General features: G+C 41.4%; 1 long non-coding RNA gene across 1 annotated transcript in view; it reads left to right on the forward strand.

Moving 5' to 3' along the window:
- Positions 1–24,467, forward strand: part of LOC121100718 — an 89,529-nt gene that overhangs the window by 45,729 nt on the left and 19,333 nt on the right. The window contains exons 2-3 of the long non-coding RNA XR_005832492.1: positions 4,678–4,835; positions 12,997–13,075. This is a non-coding gene — a long non-coding RNA (uncharacterized LOC121100718). The remainder of the gene's footprint in view (positions 1–4,677; positions 4,836–12,996; positions 13,076–24,467) is intronic.

The raw sequence follows: 24,467 nt of genomic DNA on the forward strand, positions 1-24,467 counted from the left end.
TACCTCAATACTCAGCGCTGGAGATGTTCATTTGTAGAGATCCAGATGTATCTTCCTGCGTCTCAGGCTGATTCCGTGGTTATTTAGGCTGGTCTGTTACCTATCCAGCTCGACTCAGGGGACCGGCTGAAAAAGGGGTCCCCTACTCCTCCGCCATCTTAACTCCTCCCTATAAGAATTTTTAAAATGGCAAAATTAAATCTACAAGCTGCATCTGAATAAAATATTAGAATTGTTGGCTATACTTATTTTTTGGAATTTAAAAAATTTTAATTTTAGTATGGTTAACACACATTGTTACAGTTTCTAGTGTACAATATACTGAATCAACGATTCCATATATTACTCAGTGCTCATCAGGATGAGGGTACTAATCCACATCATCTGTTTTACCCATCCCCCCATCCACTCGCCCTCTGGTAACCATCAGTTTGTTCTCTGAAGTTAAGAGTGTGTTTTTTGGTCTCTTTTTGTCCCCCTTTGTTCATTCTATTTCTTAAATTCCACATATGAGTGACATCACATGGTATTAGTCTTTCTCTGACTTATTTTGCTTAGCACTATACTCACTAGCTCTATCCATGGCATTGAAAATGGCAAGATTTCATTCTTTTTTATGGCTGAGTAATATTCTGGTGTGTGTGTGTGTGTGTACCACATCTTCTTTATCCATTCATCAGTCGATGAACATTTATTTGGGTTGCTTCCATAATTTGGCTACTGTAAATAATGCTGCAGTAAACAGAAGGGTGTGTATATCGTTTTGAATTAGTGTTTTTATATTCTCTGGCTTGTAGTAAAATATACTTAACATAAATTTGCCATTTTAATTGGCATGTAATTTAGTGTAGCATTAATTATATTCACAGTATTACACAACCATCATCATTATTTATTTTCAAAATGTTTTCATCACCCTGAATGGAAACTCTGCCCATTAAGCAATAGCTCCCCATTCTCCCTCCCCACAGCTCATGGTAAATGCTAATGTCGTTTTGTCTCCATGAATTTGGCTATTCTAGGTATTTCATTTAAATGGAATCCTACAATATCTGTCCTTTTATGTCTGGCTCATTTCATGTAGTATGATGTGCTCAAGGTTCATCCACCTGGTAACGTCGGTCAGACCTTCATGCTTTTCAATATCTGAGCAATATTCCTTGCATGTACAAATCACGTTTGTTTATGCGTTCATTTGTTGGTGGACACTTGGACTGCTTCCACCTTTTGGCTACTGTGAATAATGTTGCAACATTCTTTTATTTTTGCAAGGGGAAAGCAGAAATGGATGAAATAAGAAAACAAGAATCAAGAAATAATTTCAAAGTTAAAGGAGCTGATAGGAGACTTATTTTGTCACCCATATCCAAATAAATTTTTTAAAAACTTGGATTAAAATATTTAATTTCTAGAAAAGGTAAAGTTCTAAGGTTGGCCCCAGACGGGTCTGAAAACTTAAAGAGATGAATTATACTAAAAGAAAAAAAAAGTTAGGGGGAGGCTGCCTCTCCCAACTACAAGGTGCAAGTGTTTTCTCAGGGAAGCTCTTCTGACTCCATTGCTTTTCAAACTCTTCTAGATAAAGAAAAGCCATTGGTTTCTTTTTATGAAGTAAAGGTAATATGGGTGCCAAAATCTGCCATGAAACAACAATAAAAAGAAAGAAAACTATAGACTGATGTCTCTTGTGACTATCAACGCCAAGGTCCTCAGTAAAATGTTAGCAAACAAGATCTAGAGTGACAATAAAAGAAAAATAAAACATGGCCATGGAAGGCCAGGTTAGCTTAGTATTTGGGAAACTTACAGATAGAATTCACTACAATAATGTACTAAAACAGCAAAAGCAAAACCATGCGCTCACACCCGTGGCTGCTGTATATGTTAGAAAAGTTAAATCCATTATTGATTATAGAAAAACACCACATAAAATAGAACAAATTTTCTGTGGCCTTAATATAACATATTTATCTTTCCTCAAAAATCAGCTCACACTTAACGGGCAAATAGTAGGGACATTCACATTAAATCAGAATGAAGATGTCACTATCATCACATTATTGACCATTAATATTGAGGTACTTCTCAGCATTTTAGATTTTAAAAAAATGAAATCTACAAACTGGAGAGGAGGAGCTAAGATAACCATATTTGCAAATAATGCAACTGTACCTAGAAAACAAAATTCACTGAAAGATCACTGGCAGCAGCAATCAGCAGAGAATGGAGTAGTGTGGCTTGATTAAAAAAACCAAATCGATAGTCCTTATCCATACAAACAACAACAATTGGTGGCAGGATATAATGCAGAAAAGGACCATGTGCCTAGAGAAGCTGATGGTGGAAAAAATAAAAGGGCAAGAACAGCCAGGGAAAATTCTGAATTCAAATAGTAATGAAAATGCTCTGATGAGCATGTATTATAAAGCTAAAATGATTAAAGCACCCTGGTACTGGGGCACAGATAGTTATGTCCATGGAACACAAGAGAAGGTTCACTGCTTTTTGTGGATCACAAAAAAATTTGAAAACTACTCTTCTGCATGTCTTATATAAATGTTCATAAAAATGTGCGTATATACTTGTGTGTGCATAGAAGAGCTTTGGAAATATATTCAAGAAACTGTAAGAGTTGTTGAGTGGCTGGAAGATAGAGGTAGGAGGGGTGTTATATTTCACCGTATTTTCTTGTCTAACTTTTGAATTTTCTACCATTTATGGTATTATCTCTTCACAGATGTTACTCTTTTTTCCCCAAACCAAAGTAGGATACGAATAAGGTAAAAAAATTATGGAGGATGTGTCTGGAATGATGTGCTTGGATCATTCCAGGAAGGGCTCTGAGCTGCCGAACTCCCAAACCCAAACACCTTAAGAGAGACTTCAGAGATTCATACCAGCACAGACACATTGACATTAGAGTTTCATCGTTTTCCAAGTTTCTCCCCCTCTGGCCTTCCATCCTTCCATTTAGTCTCCAGTTGGAGGCCAGAGGGTGCCTTGTTTGTGGAGGCTTAACCGTTACTTCCCTGAACGCCCCTTAGCTGAAGCTGGTGTTCCTTTCCTGATAAAACCCAGTTATGGTCCAATAAACGTGATGAGTGTTTTGCAGACACTGCTTGAGGCAAAGTCCCCCGTGTTCCTCTTGATAGATTCCTGCCCTAATCCCCTTCTGTATGGAAATTCTGAAGCTGCCCACATCCCCGTCTGCTGGCCAGTCTCCAAGACAAAAGGAAGTCATCTTCTGAGAAATCACTACAATTTATTGGTCAGCAGGAGGAATGCTACAAGTGTATTTAACTTTGGTTTGAGATGGTAACTCAAACATGGGTGTGTGTATCTTGCCCTTTACGAGTTCCCATCCGCAAGGCCTTTGATACGTAGTAGCTAAACTCTCCATGCTAAGCAGGATAAATTCCAGTCTCGAAGTTCCTTTCTCATCCTGTCCCTTTGGGGAAAAGGCCATGTAAGCTAGGAGTGGCCGCTGAGTCTTGAGTCAAACATTTGCTGAGAACCTATCACAAACACAGGTCTGTACTCGGTCACTCTGCACACACTCGTACTGGGAAGGAAGAAGGGCTCCAGGATGAGGACTCGCCCAATAAATGCCCTGCCACCAGTTCCTGAAGCAAGAGATCCTCTCTAAGAGAAGCAGGAATAAGACCTGACTTTTGACTTGGGGAACACCCAAAAAGTCCAAGCTCTCGTGTGCTCAGTTTGTGACTTTGTTTTTCTCTTTTAACAGAAAGCAATTCCAGGCCGTTACATTTGTTATAACCAACTGTGAAAGAACCTCATTTCAAAATCTTAAACCTAAAATGGGTTAAACGCCAGTTAGAAACCAGAAACTTCATCACATGAGAAAAATCACACCTGGATTTTCCCTTTCTGTTGTGTTGATATTTCACTTTAGGTCCTGATAGCCAAAGGTGCCATGGTAAGCAATCTGACATGTTTAATTTCTTGTGTTCTTTATACAGCAGGAAAGATGCTCTTCCTGAAAAATCATTTTGCTTACGTCTCTGTTCTTGCTCAGATCTACATAGCTGCCCACGCCATCGATTTCCCACAGCAGGTTATTCTAAGCCCTCACTCTCATGTCTGTGTCCTCTCCCCCTCGGAACCTTCCTCTTTATCAGCAGGATTCCTGTTTCTCTTCATCGCCACCTAGCTGTGTGGCTACGAGCCAGTCACTGGGCTCTCGCGGTCTCCTTGTCACGGGGTGTATGAGAGGCAGGGTGGAGGTGTCCCTGTGGCATTTGAAAATAAAGCCGCAGAAAAGCTTGCCATTGAGAGTAACCTGCACAGGGCGGATTTCCCCATAACTGAGGAAGGAAAGCTAGTGGTGAGCAAGCCGATTCAGGGCTAACATTGTTGCCATATGATCCAAGGAGAAACGTGTAGCTTTCAAAATAGAAACAGATTTTTTTTCCCCCAAAGGTACTCCTGCATCCATCGTTCTTTTCCTCTTCATACTGAGTTGATTCCAAAATTTCAAATAGCACTAGAGGAAGGCATAAGATTTTTGTGGCTTTCCAAGGGCTGCTTTTTTTTTTCTTTTGAGTGACTTAAGGATATCTAAGTTACTTTCCAGCTTGGAAAATCATATGACCCGTGAACATGTGCCTTTCCTCAGCTCAAGAAGCCATTTAAAGCAGACTTATCTGCTTCATGCAGGCTCTGCTCACTCCCTTCTACAGCCATCGCCTCCATCTGAAATATTCGTCTTTGACATTTCTCACAAACCATGAGCCTCCTGGCTTCCCCGCCTGAGATGAACGATTCCATCTGGACTGGACCACTTCATGCAGCCTGGGAGCCTCCTTATCTGTAAGGTATGGGGGCAAACTGTAGATGAAAGTAGCCACGGTGGTAGGAACAGTCGTATTAGTAAAAAGAAAACTAAGACTTGTGTGGTGACAGCAGCTCACATTTGTTGCGCTCCTTTTCTGTGCTAAGCATTCTGTGTTCGTTATCGTACTGATTCTTCACAACAACCTGTGAGGTGGGTATTAGGATTCACCCAGTTTTTTCAGAAGGGGAAACTAAGGCAGAGGGAGGGTTATGAAAGTTGGTGAAGATGGCAGCTAGTGGAGAAAGGCTTCCAGCGGAGGCCATTTGACTTCCTGACCCACACTTTTACCGCTGTTCGTGTTGTTTTAAACCTGTGTCTGTCCCATCTTTTTCATGAGACTCCTGGAAGGCAGGTCGTGTCTCCCTTCATACCCTGTCACAGCGCTGTAACAATAACTAAGCAAGGAACTTCTTGCTGCCATTACCTCTTAGGGGAAAAGAATTTTCAAGCAAGCTGTTAACTGGGCCAGTTACAGAATTCAGATGAATTTTCCCCAATAGCAGAGTACATGCCCCGGGCCATTGGGGTGATGTGGAAGGTTTTGAAGGTTTTGTTCAATTTGTTTCTCTTTGGCATTTCATGGCCATACTTCTAAGTGTTTGAATTGGCTAATAGGGAATCCAAATATGAAAGTTACGGACAGCTCACTTAGAGTTATGTTAAGAGCTAATAAAGATTTTAGAGTCATTTCCAACATGATAAGATCAGTGTCCTGGACTGAGTTATTTTGCTACATTAATTTCAGCTTGTTTTAATGGCCTTTGGCCTCCTGTTTAATGTCAATTGAGGCAACAGATTAATTCCCCATAAACAGTGGCTTGTCATGTCTTGTTGCTTAATTCTGGGTTTTATGAAGGACTGGGAGAGCTATTTATCAATTAAAGCAAATGACTATGTTGTGTCCTCTAAAGCCATTGGGGTCAATGACTTGCTTTAGCATCTGCAAAACTTTTTATGCAGTCGAGCGAGCAACAAAGGTATCTTGATGATGAGAGTGGTGATGATTGTGGAGTGTTAATTTTAGATTTCTTAAGAAATCATAGTCTTGAGTGTACTCCAGTTATTAAGTGATACTTGATGTCAGAGGGAAATAAATAGAAAGGAACATTTTAATAGTGTAAAATTTCTCTGAGATATTAAAGATCAAAGAAGGCCACAGTTGGATACTGCTTTCTTTAAATCAAGATGCAACATGGCACTTGGTTTCTTACTACCTATCTGGGTCAAGAAGAAGCTGTGACTCCTATCGATTCTTCACCTCTCATCTCATTCAGAAAAATTTGACAATTTCTGGTTTTACTTCTCTTTCAATCTTCTATCAATTTTGGAAAATGACTTTCTACCTATCATTTTAGAATAAGGCAGCCAAGGGGAGGAAAGGACAAGATAAGCATAGGAGTTTGTGTGGTTCCTTCCTCGCTCTGGCCATGGGCACCAGCTCTCCACTTGTTGGTTTTCTGTTGTCCTGACTTTGTGTTACACAGGTCTGGTGGATAGTGAGTAAGTACCTGAGTGCCGGAATCATGCTCTCTGTGTTCGAATCCATTGTGTGCCATTGGCCGAGCTTACCTATGAAATGGGGACAGTAGTACCTGCCGTAGAAGGCTGACATGAGCATTGATGCAAAACACCCAGATAGTGTCTAACTCCTCCGACATGGCCCCTGGTGTCCATGATGATCATTTTCTTTCCCTTTGAAGTTCTGGTTTCTTGGCCTACGATCTCTGCCTTTTTTACTATATTCTACATAATGTAGCCAGATGAATCTTCAAACAGTGCTGCTTTGATGTTGTTTTTGTTATTATTAGCTGATTAAGAAAAAAAAATTCTCTGGCTTCCCATGGCTATGAAATCAAATTTAAATTTCTCATGGTGGCATTCACGGTCTTCTATAATCTCACCAGAACCCCTGGCTTTCACTGACGTTCTGTCTTTGCACTGCTTAGGATGCTTTGAGTTGTACCCACTAGGCTGGTGAGCACCCTGGTGATTCTGATAAATGTGGCCTCAAGCACGTCTTGGGCAGTGTGGCTTCAGTGTTAGCCCGCATGCTCGGTCTGCTCTATTGCTTTGCCCGTTTAATGTATACATCTTATTTCTCTAAATGTTATTTGCCTCAAGGGCAGAAACTAGGTCTTTGTATCTTTGCAGAAAAGAGTTAACGTAGCAGACCTCAGACTGCTAGCTTGGAAAGGCCTAGTGGCAAGGCTGGCTCTCGGCTGGTATCTAGGAACCCGGTTCTCTGAGTGCTCTCAGTCAACAGTTAACTGTTGGGTGTGGTGTGTTGTGTCTAGAGTTTTGTGCACAAATCTAGTCTATGCTTGAACACCTGCTTCCCCCTGGGAGTCTGGAATTTTTTAATGTGCTAGGCAGAAAGTACCTATATGACCAGTCCTCAGTAAAAAACCTCAGGCACTGAGTCTCTAAGGAGCTTCCCTAGGCTGAATCATTGCACACATGTTGCTGCATTTTTGTTGTTGGGGGCTGTGTTCTGTCTGTGACCTCTCATGGGAAGGAGAGAGCATAAGACAGTCTGTATATGGACTCCTCCAGGCTCACCCTATCTTTCCTTCTTGTGATCTGGCTTTGTATCCTTACTGTAGTGCTGTATAAAATCTCAGCTGTAAGAACAATCAACTGAGTTCTGTGAATTTTTGTAGTGAATGTCCAAATGTTGGGGTGGTCTTGGGTCCCTCGACACAGTGTCCTTTCCAAAACAGTTCTTAGAGTAGGTGCTCCATAAATTTTGTGATTGTCATGAGTCTCTTAATATTGCAGATGCTTAAACAATTCAAACTCTTTTCTTTGTACCATTTCCTGTTCATTTCAGCACCTGTAGGTTGTATCTGTATATGAAGAGGCCAACATTTGTAATGTATGATAGATTCATGGCGTTCTTGCACTATCTACCAAGAATGGTTGTGGTTTTGCTTACTCATTTTCTTTTTCTTTTTTAATTTTTTATTACATTATGTTGGTCACCAGACAGTGCATCCTTAGTTTTTGATGTAATGTTCCATGATTCATTATTTGCATATAACACCCAGTGCTTATTTCAACACGTGCCCTCCTTAATACCCATCACCGGCCTATCCCAATCCCCCACCTCTCTCACCTCTGAAACCCTCATTTTCTTTTCTTTCCCCACATTTCAAGCATGGTTTAATAGTGCCAAACCAGTTCTTTTGGGCTTTTGTGATGCAGAATCAGGGGGAGAGATGGAGGGATAGAAGGAGTGAGCTTTGGGGACCAGGTCTGGAAGAGGTGTTTGGTGGGGGGAATTTGAAGAAGCGAGGTGCAGGAAAGAACTCGTGTGAAGTCAAGTCACCATCTGAACAGAAGGGGGCTTTATGAATTGTTGCCATATAGTAACCTTCCTGGTAACACTGTTTGAGAAAGGGAGAAAGTTGTTTCTGAGTTGGGTAACACTCTTAGAGAAAGGGAGAAAGAGTTGCTTCTGAGTTGTTTGTCTCTGACAGTGACCCATGCCTAAGACCAAATTATGGTTCACAATTGAAGTTTTCAGTTTTTCATAGATTTTGCTTGAGGATAGTAACCATTGCATTTGTAGTTCTGAATTCCATGTGTAAATTTTCATTAAGTTCTTCTTCTTTTTTTTTTTTTAGTAAGTTCTTGATGATACTAGTGATTGCTTCATTCCCAACCATTTATCGAGTACTTTCGACGTGCCAGGCACCGAGTGTGGGGAACAGAGATGAACAAAAAGAAGTCCTTGCCCATACCGCAGAGGGGATGCTGGCTTGCACACATGCATTTCCAATCCCATGTGTGGAAAACTGGTGGGAGAATATGGGAGCCCAAGGGAGAGCATCTCTCAAGCTTAGCCAAGCATCATTCCCATCTAGGTCCCATGATGCCCAAGGAAGAGTAAACGTGGTCCTTACCTAGTTTAAGTAACAACTAGAAGAGTTTAGAGTAAAGGTACATGGCATGTGTGGTGAGGAAGGAGGCTTCTAAGAGAAGGAAGGGCATGTGGGTGTGTTTCCGGAGCCTTGGCAAAGTGTCCTTGCAGCAGAATTCTCTAAGGTCTAAGGTTTAGACCTCAGCTTTTCAGGTCCAGAAACTTGATTTGGTTTCATTTGAGTTTCCTGAGAGGGTGTCTGCTGCTTAGGGGAGGAGTCCTATTAGTCACCTAATGGGACTGATGGGTCAAAGAGATTGACATGTTTCTGATGACAAAGACAACTGTCCCAGAAGCCACAGTCTCATCAGCTTGATATCACGTTCTATTCCAACTGATAGACCTTATGGCAAACCAGTCAACCACCGGGTTTGCTGAGCACAGAATCAGGGCTAAAGGAGTCTATTAAATGACTCGCATGTTTCATGCTGGGGTAAAGTGGAACACGCACATCTGTCTTCTGAAGAGCCATGGCCCAAAGATGTTAAACTCAAAATCTGGTGATCAAGACTCCTTTGCGCCTGGGGAGAGCTTGAGTGAGCACGATCTACTTTTGCCTCTCTGGCCTCACTTTCCTATGATGATGTGAATGATAAGCGCTCTTTTTGTGTTGTCATTTTTTTTTAAGGAGATGTGTTCTTCCTCGTAGTATAAGACAAGTTCTGTTTATCTGTCAGCCATTGATTCTCTTTAAGGTGACAACATATGTCCATTCTGATTATTAATTTTAAAATAGTTGAAATTAGCCTTGGAGGGTGTTCTGATGTCCATTTTGGGGGGTGTGACAGAGGAGGGGCATCCCATAGTATCCATCATGCACCTGCAGGCGGAGGAGCCCAGACTCAGGGACCACCTTACACGTAATGCTCTTGAATGTCACTGGTTTACTTATGTTGTGCTGGGGAAGTACGTACAATTTATTTTTCTCACTGTCTAAATATCAATTTCAGCTGCTGGTCTTTACCTTTCTTTAGCAGCTGCCTACTTGATCTCCATAGAATTAATCAGCATTAATAATTTTTGCAAATATACTGGCACTTATTAACTAGGAAGTGGCATCCCTTAGAAAAACATGCTATGCATTGGTTAAAATCATCACTTCACAGTCTGCCTATGACTTTTTATTTTATATTTATCAATACTTATTTCACCCACTAAGTGACTTGCCCAAGATCACACACCTAGTTGGTAATGGAGTTGCCACAGCTTTGCAATTCGTATTATTTTGTATGTCTATTATTGCATATTTTATTTGTATTATGTGCCAGTATCTCTGAAAGAGAACATATGTTTATTCAGTGCAGGCGTTTGTGTCTTTTTTTTTTTTTTTTGGTACTTCGAGTGCCTAGCATGCAGCCTAGGGATGAAAAAAAAGATTTGTCGGATAAACGATTACATGATACCAATAAAAAGGACAAAAACCTTAGGTTTCTTCTTGGTCCTCTTGAGATGTTTCTCCCACTTCATCACATAGAAAGAATAAAGAGCATATTCATTATTCATTCAGCACCTGTTACGCTCGAGGCAATCTCCTAGGTGCCGTACTGCGCAATGACAGTTAAGGACAAAGCGCTGTCGCAAAGATACAGAGACCATAAGGGAAAACACAGAAGTGACTAATGCACTGTAAAAGTCAAGTGCCCTAAAGGAGACACAAATGCATGACGATTGCACATCAGAGAAGGGAACTATCACACCTTGTGGGAGATTGAGAGAAGGCTTCTTGGGGGATGTGATTTGACCTGAATCTAGGAGCAACATCTGAATTTCAAAGATAAAAATAAGCTCATAGATTCAGAGGGGAGGGTGGGCCAAGAGCACAGTAGAAAAGGGGAGGGTGAATGAGTTTTGAAGTGCTACAGAAAGTCTCCCTGAGGTGGTATGTGAGGCGCAGGGCATGTCTGTGGAGGGGAATGGGGCAAGAATGGAAAATCAGGGAAGTTCCTCGGCAGTGATGGCTTGTCCAGGCTCAGGGCCTTGCACTTGGTTCGTTCACCTGTATGCTCTTTATGTAGGAGAGTGACCCTGTAGATTATTAGGTAGCAGAAGGTGGGCTGGTTTTCAGGGGCGGGGGAATGAGGCAGGAAGGTAAGTTCGAGGGGATTGCAATAGTTGAGGAACAGGTAAGGAGCAGTGAACCACGAGGTGGCAGCAGAGATGAAAAGGAAGGGGCAGTATGGTAGCCTGAGGGTAGGGCGTGGGAAATGCAGGCTCAAGGAGCCATTAACCACATGCATTTCCTACTTATCACAACTTGCTAAAATTGTCTGTATAAACACTGATCTCATCTGACTGTGAGATCCTAGAGGACAGGGCCCATGTAATGTTCATGTACCGAAATGGACGGCTGGTGTGTGGTAAATGCTTGTTGGATAAATGAATGGAAGTTGGGAGACTTGGAATGGTAATAGCAGCTGAATGTTGGTGGCAATAACATGTTTTTTTGGGGACCTGCTGGAATTTGGGGGTGTGGTCCGTTTTTCTGATGCGCTTTCTGGAAACAGATGACAGAACTAGAGAACACCTACAAGCTGATACATAAATGGGGGCGAGATAAAAAGAGGAGGGGTGGTATACCTGAGTTTAGAGAAAATCCGGTAACTTCTTCCAAGACGCCAGGAGAGCCTGAAGAGAAAGCGCAGCATGCCATCCTTCAGGGGAGCCAGGAATGTGGAACAAAGCTTGGACAGAAGGGGAGGATGTGTCGGATGCGTGGGCGGGGTTAGCCAGTGAAAGCCGGAGGGAAGGAGGAGGAGCCTAATGAGAGGCGGGAAAGCGAGGAGTTGAGCGAGCGTCCAGGGTCTGCAGTCAGACTGCCTGAGTTCAAAGGCTGGCTGTCCTCCTAATTCATTGTGTGGTTTCAGTGACTTCACTTTCCCTTGACTCAATTTCCTCTTCTGCACAGGGAGGATAATAATAATAGCTGCACAAAGACATGTGCTGCCCTCAGAACAGAGCCCGGCAGGTGGTAAGCACTGCATAAGCATTGATTACTTTTCTTAACCAAAACCCACTCTGACTACTGCGATTGTGTGGCTGTTTAATCCTTCCTAACTAAGGAGGTGATCTTGTCCTCAGGCCACAAATGAGGAAACCCGTGCAGAGAGGTTGCATAGTCTGCTCAGATTCACACAGCCACTTAGCGGAGGAGCTTACTTACACAGAGACACTCTTCCCCAGTCCGCCGGGCGCCACCTCGCGCGCGCGCTCTCTGCTCCAGCGCACTGCCTGAGCTCCGTCCATGAGGTGAGACCACTTGGGACGAAGTTAGATTCGCGCACCGGGGACTGGGGAGCTGTGGCAGACGTTGGAGCAGGGGCATCAAGAGAGCAAAGTATATGCTGCCAAGATTCACCGGGCAGGGCAGTCTCCTAAAAGAGAGTGGGGGAAAGACCGGGGTGCCGAGGATTCAGACCGGAGATAGCTCAGGGACTGGCGAGGTGTGGCGAACCCAGAGTTGGAGCTGTGCCGCGCGAGCTAATTTGTGCCTGACGCGTGACGCGGAACTGTCCATGTGGGATGGAAGCTCACGGAAGGGGCCCGGACGACCGAGTGGAGCTTGGCGTGCCACCGTGCAAGTATCGAGTGCGGGACCCTCGGAAAACAGTGATGGTGTGAACGGTACTGAGGAAGTTGGGAGGGGAGCCGCTTCAGTAGCTGCTCCCTTCGAGAAAAGTGTGTTTAGAGGAACCAGTCCAGAGAATAGCACCTGATCATCAAAGTGGGGCGCGTTGTTATATTTAGGGGCAGTTGTTTCTGCTGGAACACCCTGGGTAGCCTTTACCTCCCTTCCAGTCCAGCCCTGCCTCCTCCCTTTATTAAGGAAGGAAGCTGAGGGATGGTTCCTTTCTTCCCTGAAGTAGGATGTTTTCTGTAAACAGTCGGCATGTGATCTTTCAAAAAGGAGGTTTCTAGGGCAATTCGGTGGCTTGGTCAGTTAAGCATGGGACTCTTGATTTTGGCTCAGGTCATGATCTCAGGGTTATGGGATCAAGCCTCCCTTCCGGCTCCATGCTCAGCAGGGAGTCTGTTTGTTTCTCTCCCTCTGCTCCTCACCCGCTTGTGCTCTCTTTCTAAAATAATCTTAAAACAACCCCCCATAACAAGGTGGTTTCTACCTCACGGTAATTCTCATCCACAGTGAGTGAGGGGCTCTGTATTTGAGACTTCAGCAAATCAGTTCTGTTGACTTCCTGTTTTCTATTTCCGGCCTCAGCAGAACTTCCTATTGAAGTGGAAGCAAGCAGCAAACACAAAGCTGGAATTTTCTCCTGAAGTTGATGTGCCATGGGGATAAAGTAAGTTCATGGCGTGATGTGTTTGTCTCGCCCTGCTCTCGAAGTGTGTCCTTGTGCTGCTCTGGTCTTTCTACCACGGGGAGTGACCTGGGCTTGCTGTCAGCCAGCGGCAGAGCGATAGTGCTGGGTTCCAGGCTCTCAGGGCCTCAGACCCACTGCTCCGACCGAGCTCTACACCAGGCCTGGCCATCACAGCAGCTTCGCCCTTTGACAGTCCCTAAGGATGGTATACTTTGGTTTATCTTCTTTAGGTTTTGTGTGACTGTTTTATCTACTAGTGTGAAAGGTCAAGGCAGGCAGACATCAGTTTTTCCTCCCCTCCTTTCTCATTATTCTCTCTTCCTCTGTTTATAATTCAAAATTATGTTCCCTTTCGTTGTCTCATTGCTTCCTTCATAGTACTTTGTATGGTGGTTATTGTAATCCCTGTTTTACAGAACATGAAACTGTGGTTTAAGTGAATTGTCCTGACTGGGCCAAAATCACTCAGTTAATAATAATGCCGAGACTGAATCCTCAGTCTTCTGTCTTCAGGTGTCTCAGGCTTGCTTTTCCTCATTACCACATGGATTTTCTGGTAGACCCTGGTGTAATAAGGATGCTGATGGAAAGGAGAAGAAGTGGTGGCTGGGCTGGGAATCCTGAACAGCTCTCACCTGCCATTGAATCATGTGCCCTGATTAATAACATAGAAAATGTTAAGTAAATGTATTTCCACCCAATTCTTCATACACACAGGTCTTTGAGTCTTCTCCATTGTCACAGACTTTAGGATAATGTGCCCAGGGGAGTCATTGTCTTCACGCAAGGAGAAAAACTACACAAGTCAGATGTGGGCCTAGTGGTGGTTGACACCTGTACTCAGGTGACCTGTGTTTCTGTGTTAGTTGTTGAGCTGAGGTTAGTAGCACAAAGATACTTTCATTTCCCTGCTCTCCAAATTTTGGCAAGGCAAATGGGTGTGGGGAGTCAGTTTTGAGTTGGGCTTGATGGTTATATGAAGACTTTAGCATATACTTAGTCCTGGAGATGTCAAAAGGGGATTGGAATTTGTGGCTACTCGGCAGCAGCTAGCAAGACAGCTTTGCTTCTGGGAACAAATAAGAAATAGGGCAGAGGCAATGAGTGAGGCTCATAGAAGCCTTGGTTGTTCCTTTTGCCTGGCACATTGCTGGAATGATCCCGTTCGTCCAGGCTCTGGGAGGGTCCCTTTCATTTTGGAGGAGTCCTCAGCGCTATACATGTCACCAAGTTGTCCTGATAGACAATAAACTCCAAGGGGCTTTGTGTGCCACGGCCTCGGGCTGGTGGATGTTTTCCTGACGTGGTGTGTGAGTAGTCCCCAAGCCAGATGGCGCCTTGTCCTGAATCAGGCCCCTCCCTTGGCACCACAAAGCAGAAGTTCCTGGGTGGGTGGTGGTGTCTGGACACTGGTCTGGGGCCACTGCCCACATTGCTGCGAGATCCTCACTGTTCTCTCTCTGGACTCACAGATGACAGGGAGTGAATGAGGGAAGTCAAATATTGTGGCAAGGAGAGGCTGGCAAACATGCGCACGGCCAGCAGGTTTCTCACTGCAGTGGGATGCTGAGAGAGGAGGATGTTGAGATTTGGGAAGGAAGCTCAGAAGTCTCAGTCCTAAGGCAAAGTTTTAAACAAAGAAAAAACACATCTGGGCTTGAATATGGTCAAGGTTTGGGGTTACTATTCTATGTAACTGTCTGAAGTGAATGGGGTGGGATGAGACCCAAAGGGCATCTGAAGATAGAGGACAAAGGAGGTGATAAAGAACATAGTTTCATGATTGACCAGAGGCTATCTGGTTGCCAGCACAGCCTTCTACAGAGGGCTCCTACATCTGTGTTTGGCACCCAAACAGCCGGCCAATATGTTCTCAAAAAGCCTGTGACAGAATTTTTATACACTGAATTCTGTTTTGAAGGCACAAGGGAATATTACCCCTTAAAAGAACCTCAGGGGAATCACTTTGAAAAAGCAAAGAGTCATTTTAAGGCATAGACACTCAACAATTGCTTTTGAATCTCTGAATTTTAATGCATCTGCCCAGAGTGGGGTTGGGCATTTCACCCTTCCACCTGGTTGGGATCGTTTTTCTCTTACATAGGTGGTCTGTAAAATTCTTAACTGAGCATTGTAATTAACTATTTCCCAGCTATTTTTACTTCTGATGTTCATGAGTGGGGGGGGGGGGACCATTTGTTATAACAGAGTTCAAACCATATCGAAAAAGTTATTTTCTTTAAAAAAAAACTTCTTTTTCAAGGAAAGGCCTTCTCTAATAGGACTTTCGGTGACAGTTACCAAAGGATAATCCTACCAACAGAGACACTCAGCCTTTAAGTCTGGCTTTTGGAAAACGAACATTAATTCTTTTTTCTAAACAGGACACTGTGAGCTCAGTCATGTACACTATGAAAATAATTGGTGTGTGTTAGTACACTTTGTGCCAGATTTCATGCTTGTTGAAAGGTGATTGGAATCAAACCAGCGTATTTAAAGGTCAACTGGTTGTTCTTAAACAGTGCAGAATTTTAACTCTTTCGTAATCATGGATTTTAACCACATGGCCATTTTAGGAAAGAGAAGAGACTGCATACTGTCTTTTAACTTCCTGACCTTTTTTTCTTAGATTTTTAAAAACTTCTCAGGGCTCTCTTGTGGATGAAAAGGGTCTGAAAAATGAGTTCTCAGCTGGTATTTGGAAATGGGTGGGAATAGATATGTAGCTCTTTTAAAACTACTAAATTTAGGTCAGGGGTCCAATGAGACAGTGCACATCCCATAAACCATGTCTAAATGTCATGTTACAAGTTCTCTCTTTTTAATAAGTACTTCTGATTCGCTAGTGGTTTCTAGCCCTGTCTCTTTTTTCCCACTTTTGAACACTTTTTTTTTCTTAGCTCCTGGAAAAGCTTGGTGGAGAAACCACTATGTAATCATCAATATGTATCCCAGCCCTTTGATGTTGACTTTGTTTCTGGGTAATTCACTAGGCTTTGGGGTTTTGATGCCTTTTCCCCCAGTGATTTCAGATCCATAGGTTAAATGATTTATTTTGTTGATTTTCAGAATGCCTTCTGTCTACCAGTCTCTTTGCTGAGAGAGACTCACCTCTCTCAAAAAAGTAGGGTGACTTTTAGTCATTGGGTGCTGGACCTTCTTGTTTTCTGGATTAGGTGTCCTGGGGAGTCCCTAGAAACTGTTCAACATTTCATGATGAAGACTCCAGTTTGCAAGCTACAAAAAACAATCTTTCTTAAGGAAAAACCTCTGTGAGATTGACATTGGATGTTTCCACAAATGCCACACATGAGTTTACAGGTAAAGGAAGTTGGAGTCCAAGCACTGATACACGTTGAGTATGTGTGAAGTCTTGCAGTTGTAACTAAAGGCAAACTAAAGTTACCCTGAGAAATCAGAATCTCTCCTTGTCAAGAAGGTAATCAATATTTTTTTTCTTTCTTGGTTACTTCATACTTTGCCTTTAGTTCTTCTCTCTCTATATTGTCCACAACTTTTTAGCTGTGAGACTGCTGGTTGCTTAAAAACTCTGATCGTCATTTGCCTCATCTGCAAAGTGGGAATTATCTCACCTTCCTCAGTGTTACTGTGAAAATTAAATGAGTTAATTCATGTAAAATGATTGAAACAATGCCTGGCACAAAACAGACCCTCAAATTAACTCGTTATTATTATCATTATGGTTGCTGTGAATCTAGTCTTTTTTACTAGTTGCTATGCCATATGGACATGCTTGACCTAGAGGGTTTCTTCCATTTGGGGTAGCACAAGCCCAGGAACTGAGGTTAAAGCTGCTTTCTTCCCAACTCATCACCCTGATCTTTACTGCCTAAACTCCAGCTGGAGGTTGGTGGGAGGGCATCATAAGCGAGACGGTGGTCCTGGGCCAGAGAGCTGGGAGAGCAGATTGCCAGGGTGGTTCTTGAGGGAAAAGATGTGGAGCCAGACATGGTGGCGGGATCACTCTTCAGCCACGGAGGGGAATTCTGCAAGACTGAAGCCCACCAAAGACCACAGGCAAGAAGGGTATTGCTCAGGGGTGGTTTTCAAAAAGAGACCAGTAGGTGGGAGCCAAGAGGAGAGCTGGGGAAATTTCTCCTCTGACAGCTGTCCTTTATGGTCCCTCACTCCTTCTAGTACACTCCCTGAGCTAAAAGCTCACTTGTTCTTAAACATTATCTTCCACAGACATTGAGCTCTGTTTACCTCCATGACAATGCTGTTCTCACGTGCTTCTCTAACTCCCTCATCGAAAACCTACAGTTTTCATCATTTACTAAGGTAATTCTCCTCTATCACAGACTTATTCACAAATCTAACAGGTGTAAAATCTGAGCTAAAGCAAAATTGATACAGCTACAAAATACATGCTGTGGTAAATACCAAGCCTTAGAATATTAATGACACTTAGAATTACGTTAAGAGTAGTTTTCACAGCATGGTTTTTCAAATATTTTTTACTGCAACCAAGAGTAAGAAACAGATTTTCATTTTATCTTATTTTATTTTTTTTATTATGTTAGTCATCATACAGTACCTCATTAGTTTTTGATGTAGTGTTCCATGAAACAGATTTTTAAATCATAGTCTTTGTCTACCTGTACAGATACTTGGGTATGGGTATATCGCTTAAGCAAAAGTTTCATGAAAAAAATTCTTAATCTTACTTACAAAGTGCATGTAGTGCACTTTGATAATGTCTTTCTGATGGAAAATAAGGGTGTTTGTAACCTACTAACCACATAATCTGCAGTTTAAAAAATCCTGATTTCAACTACCATCCAGTGGTTGAGTTCTTAGAGACGGTCCACATAATCATACATACAATCATACGTATGTACATATCAACCATAATGTTGTCCGCTCTTCCAGGAAGTCTATCTCAACAAAAACATTGTCTTTTTTTTCTTTTCTTTCTTTTTTTTTTTTTTTTTTACAGAGACAAACATTCTGAACTTTATGTGGAAATAAAGTTAGCTAAGAATAGCTAATAGAGCTCTAAAGAAAAAGAACAGGGTGTGAAGATTTACTTTCTCGGATATTGATACCGGGAATAATTCAGACCAGTGTGGTATTGACCCAAAGACAGAAAAATAGCCCGCAATAGTGGTCTTACATGTCTTCTTTTAGATATATTTCTGTGTGTTTGATATTTTTGATGCTATTGCAAATTATTTAATCTTGTAAATTTCAGTCTCTGTTGCTAGTATCAGATACACATTTGATTTTTCTATCTTGCTCAACTCTCTAATTAATTCAAATACTTGATAGGTTCTTTTGAATAACGCAATCTCATTATCTAAAAATAGTGGTATTTTTACCCTTTTTTCCCCAGTCCTGTGCCCTTTGTTTGTTTGGCCTTTTCTTTTGTCTTGTTACTTTGCCTGGGCCTTACATACAGTGTTGAATAGAAATGATGATGGCAAATATCCGTTTCCCTTCCGGATTTCAAGGGAAGTTTTCAACATTACAGTATAAAATGTGAACTTTGCTGTGGTGTTTGGAGAATTTGTTTGTGTGAATATTCTCTGTTAGATAAATAGATGTTAAATTTTACCAAATGTTTTTTTCTGAATCAAAATGATAGAGGTTTCTCTTTCACTGTATTAATCTGGTTGACTTTACTGAATTGACAGTTTGAATGTTAAACCAACTTTGAGCTCCTGGAATAAACTGAATGTAGCTCTGATATATTACATTTCTGTTAATTTTTGTTAATATTTTGAGATTATTGCATTTATCACATTAGAGAGTCTGACCTGAATTTTCTTTTCTTTTTTTTTTTAAAGTAACTTTGTCAGGTTTTGGTGTCAAGGTAATGCTAGCCTCATGAGTTAAGGGATAGATAGTGGATATTTTTGTAACTTTTCTAGCCTCATTTCTTTCTTGGTCAGTCTCACCAGGTTTATCAGATTTATTAGATTTTTCAAAGAATCATCTATTGGGTTTGTTGATATTCTCTGTTGTAGTTTTAAAAAATGTCCACTAGTTCTATTCTTACTTTTTCATTTTCTTCTCTTTTCTTTGGTTTTAATTTGCTGTTCTTACATAACGTCTTGAGATAGATTGTAAAATAATTGATTTTCAGGCTTTTTTCTCATCCAGTATATACATTTAAGACTATATTAAAATCCTGCAAAGGAAATTTTGTGTGATATAGCCAAATCCGATTTTAATTTTTGCTTAGTTAAAAATATATTTGAATTTTTATTGAGAATTCTTCTTTGATCCATGTGTTATTTACAAATCTGTCACTTAATTTCCAAATCTATGGGGATTTTCTATTTACCTTATTCATTTCTGGTTTATTCCACTATGATCACTGAAAAAAATTATATATATATATTATATATATATATATAATTTAATATAATAATATATATATAATTTTTTTTCTTTCTGCTGTTATAAGGACTGTATTCTATATGTGTTAATAAAATAAAGTTTTTGAATCCTGTTATTTATATTTTCTCTGTAATACTGATTATTTTTCTGTGTATTACATCTGTTATAAGAAAGATGTGTTAAAATGTTCCATCATGATTTGTGGATTTATCACTTTTCTTTCTAATTCTGTGCATTTTTATATTAAATATCTTGAGTCTATGCCATTAGGAACTTATACTTTTAGAATTGTTATCTTCCTGGTAAATTGAGCCCCTTTTTATTGTGAAATATTCCTCTTTATCTCAGCTTATGCTTTTTGTCTTAAAGTCTACCTTGTGTGGTATGAATATCATAGCCTCAGCTGTGTTTGGAGATGGTGTTAGCATAGTGACTTTTCCCCATCCTTCACCCTTAATCTGTTTAAGTCCTTATATTTGAGGAATGCTTCGTATAAGCACATATCTTTTGTTTAATCCAGCCCAGCAATTTTTGTCCTTTAATTGAAATGTTAAATCTGTCTGTATCTTACATAGTCATTGATATGTGTTTGGATTTAAATCTATCATGTTTTTATTTGTTCCCTATCTGTTCCAATTTTTAAAAATCTCCTTTTTCCCTTTTTTTCACTTTCTTTTGGTTTGAGGTTTAAAATAAAAGATTCTTACTATCATTTACTTTTCCCTATCTATGGGCTTGGTAGTTACATACCCTTTTCTATGTTTCTAAGAGATTAACAGAAGTTGTTAATTGCATCGTTAACTCATTGAAGCCTAATATTAAATTAATACTTTGGCATTTCCTGGGCACTTCCCAAAAATACATATTTAGCTCCTTTTTTGGATCTTTATTTTTTTCTGTATCTCAGTTTTCTTTTCTTTTTTTTTTTTTTTTTTAAGATTTTATTTATTTATTTGATGGAGAGAGAGACAGCCAGCGAGAGAGAGAATACAAGCAGGGGGAGTGGGAGAGGAAGAAGCAGGCTCCCAGTGGAGGAGCCTGATGCGGGGCTCGATCCCTGAATGCTGGGATCACATCCTGAGTCGAAGGCAGACGCATAATGACTGAGCCACCCAGGCACCCCTGTATTTCAGTTTTCTAGCTGTGACCTTTTTCTTTATGCCTGAAGAGTACCTTTAGTGTTTTCCTTCAGTACATGTCTGCTGCTAAGGAGTCTCTCTGGTTTTGTTTTTCAGAAAGTGTCTTTATTTTGTCTTTGCTCCTGAAAGGTATTTTCACGGGGAATAGAATTCTAGGTTAGTAATTATTACTTTTAAGCATTTTGAAGATCTTCCATCGTTTTCTGTTTCTGTTGTCCTTCAAGATCTTCTAAGTCTTATCTGGCTAGGTAGAAATACAGTAGGGGTGCAAATATATAACTCAAAGGATGAACAAAAATGCATCTTGGAATTCACAGTTTTATATTCATGGCATTTAAAGTTTACAAATATTTAGCTGAAAAATTTTTTTTACCTGAACATCAAGTGCAGATGATAAAAAGAGTTGAGTGTTTGATTACTTAACATAAAGATCTTTGTTTAATGTAGAAACTAAACGACAGTCCTGGGTTATTGAAACATTCTAGAAATTGTTTTCATACCTTGCAAAAAGAGAGAAGGAGCATAAAAACTTGTAAACCTGGCTTAAATGGAATATGTGAAAGTATGCCAAAATAATGCAAAAGTACACAGGCATGTGTCTTGATCCGAAACGGCTTTCAGCATCTCAGAGCGGTTCACTTTCTAAACACACACACATAACACTGTTTCATATCCTTTTTGTTTATAAAGTCAGCCTAATAGATTCTGCCTTGTATTAGCTTTCCTCATCATTTAGTCACAGTTTTATTTTTACATGGTTGTTGGTTAGCTGTGTTTCATTGTACATTTTCATTTTTGGATATCAGTTGTTAGAAAAATTACTATGTGTGGTATCTTCCTGCTGGGCATATTGGGCCTGGAATTGTGTATTTGACTTATGACTGATTTATTCACCTAGAAAAATATTTTCTGGCTGCAATATTATCTTCCTTCAGCATTAATATAGTACTTGAAATGTGAACTTAGCTCTTACCTTTGAAATATCTTTTTCTTTTACTAAAATGTGCTGTATACAATACACAGTTACAAATGTGAGTTTTATAGTAAAACAAACCTGGGTTCAAATAGTAGCTCTGTGGTTGGAGTTAAGATGGCAGAGGAGTAGGGGACCCCTTTTTCAGCTAGTCCCCTGAATTGAGTTGGATAGGTACCAGAACAGCCTGAACATCTACGGAATCAGCCCGAGACGCAGGAAGATACATCTGGATCTCTACAAATGAACATCTCCAGCTCTGAGTATTGAGGTATGAAGCGGGGAGCTGTGAAACCGCGCACAGATATTGGAAGATAAATGGAAGGGGGAGGGAGCCGCCGCCTTCGGGCGCTGGGAAGCGGTAGCCACCTGCACGGGGGAGCGGGCGGACTCGTGGACGGCACCCGCGAGAGAGCAGACTGGGACCGTGAGCCGGGGAACGCGTGCCACCAGACTGAAACGGAGATCCGGTGTGCTCACTGGAACCAGACTGAGAGCGGGAGCTCAGGGAGTGCGCAGGGGCGGCTGGCAGCTGGCGGTGTTAGAAACACAAAGGACAGAGACGTGCCGGCCCTGGAAGTGAGGGCTGGGATGCCAGGTGTGGGGCGCACATCCCGGGATGCTGCAGGGTTGAGCAGCACCAATAGAAACAGAGTTAAAGTGGCCAGAACATCAGTGGAGAATGGTCTGCGATCCCTCTGTTCTGAGACAGAGGCTGAGATTTGGCCACTGCTGCTCTGACTCTCAAAAGACGCACAGCAAACCGCCAGGGAAAGCCACCAGAGAACAAAAGCCTGGAAATACTGGCTCACAGTGTGCCCATCCCCATTCCCCTGTAGGGAATATCGGAGACTTACCAAACAGGGTTGCCTGAGTATTGGCTGCCGGCAGGCCCTCCCCAGAAGGCAGGCTGAAAATCAGAAGCCCACATCCCTAAGAGATCCCTAGTAAAACAAGGGCTCACGGCCTGGGTCCCGGTCATTAACTGGGGTCTCGACAACTCCCGCACCTCCTCTAGAATGACGAGAAGGAGAAACCCCCCACAGCAAAGAAGAATGAGTCTGTATTCGCCCAGAACTAGTGGATATGGATGGATAACCAAATTATCAGAAATGGAATTCAGAGTAACAATGGTCAAGATGATGTGTAGACTTGAAAAAAGTATTAACGAAAATGTTAATAAGAATATAGAATCTCTAAGGGTGGAAATGAGAGCGAATCTGGCAGAAATTAAATATTCTATGAGCCAAATACAGTCAAAACTAGAGGCTCTGATGGCCAGGGTGAATGAGGCAGAAGAACATATCATCGAATTGGAGGATGGGTTAGTAGAAGAAAAAGCTAAAATAGAATCTAGACTTAAAAAAATCCACGCTCAGGAATGTAGGTTACGGGAGATTACTGACTCAATGAAACGTTCCAATGTCAGAATCATCGGCATCCCCGAGGGGGTGGAGAAAGAGGTCTAGAAGAGATATTTGAACAAATTGTAGCTGAAAACGTCCCTAATCTAGCAAGGGAAGCAAATATTCGTGTCTGAGAGGCAGAAAGGACCCCTCCCAAGCTCAACCACGACACGTCATAGTACAATTCGCAAATATTAGATCCAAGGATACAGTATTGAAAGTGGCCAGGGCAAAGAAATTTCTCACGTACCAAGGCAAAGGTATTAGAATTACATCAGACCTGTCTACAAAGACCTGGAATGAGAGAAAGGGTTGGGGGGGGGGCATTTTTAAAGCTCTTTCAGAGAAAAACATGCAGCCAAGGATCCTTTATCCAGCAAGGCTGTCATTCAGAATGGATGGAGAAATAAAGACCTTCCAGAATTGCCAGTCATTGACCAATTTCGTAACCACGAAAACAGCCCTACAGGAGATATTAAGGGGGGTTCTATAAAAGTAAAAAGGCTTCAAGAGTGATACAGAACAGAAAGTCACAATCGATAGAAACAAAGACTTTACTGGCAACATGGCATCATTAAAATCATCTCTCTCAATAATCAGTCTCAATGTAAATGGCCTAAATGCTCCCATAAACGCCACAGGTTTGCAGACTGGATAAAAAGACATGACCCATCCATTTACTATCTACAAGAGACTCATTTTGAACCTAAAGATACATTCAGACTGAAAGTAAAGGGATGGAATACCATCTTTCATGCCAATGGACCTCAAAAGAAAGCTGGGGTAAGCAATTCTCATATCAGACAGATTGGATTTTAAACTAAAGACTATAGTTAGAGACACAGAAGGGCACTATATTATTCTTAAAAGATGTATCCAACAAGTGGATATGACAATTATAAATATGTGTGCCCCCACCAGGGGAGCAGCAAGATACACAAGCCAACTCTTAACCACAATAAAGAGACATATAGATAAAAATAAGTTTAGGGGATCTCAACACTCCACTATCAGAAATAGAGCACCCATGCAGAAAATCGACAAGCAAGGGCTTTGAATGCCATACTCGACAAGTTGGACCTCATAGATATATATAGAACACTACACCCCAGAACCAAAGAATACTCATTCTATTCTAATGCCCATGGAACATTCTCAAGAATAGACCATGTTCTGGGTCACAAAATAGGTCTCAACTGATACCAAAAGACTGAAAGTATTCCCTGCATATTCTCAGACCACAATGCTTTGAAATTGGAACTCAACTGCAAGGAAAAATTTGGAAGAAACTCAAACACTTGGAGACTAAGAACCATCCTGCTCAGGAATGATTCAATAAACCAGGAGATCAAAAATCAATTTAAACAATTTATGGAGACCAACGAGAATGAAAACACAATGGTCCAAAACCTATGGGATACTGCAAAGGCAGTCCTAAGGGGGAAATACATAGCCATCCAAGCCTCACTCAAAAGAATAGAAAAATC

This window comes from Ursus maritimus, unplaced genomic scaffold (assembly GCF_017311325.1).
Source record: "Ursus maritimus isolate PB19 unplaced genomic scaffold, ASM1731132v1 scaffold_5, whole genome shotgun sequence".
Classification (NCBI taxonomy): Eukaryota; Metazoa; Chordata; class Mammalia; order Carnivora; family Ursidae; genus Ursus; species Ursus maritimus.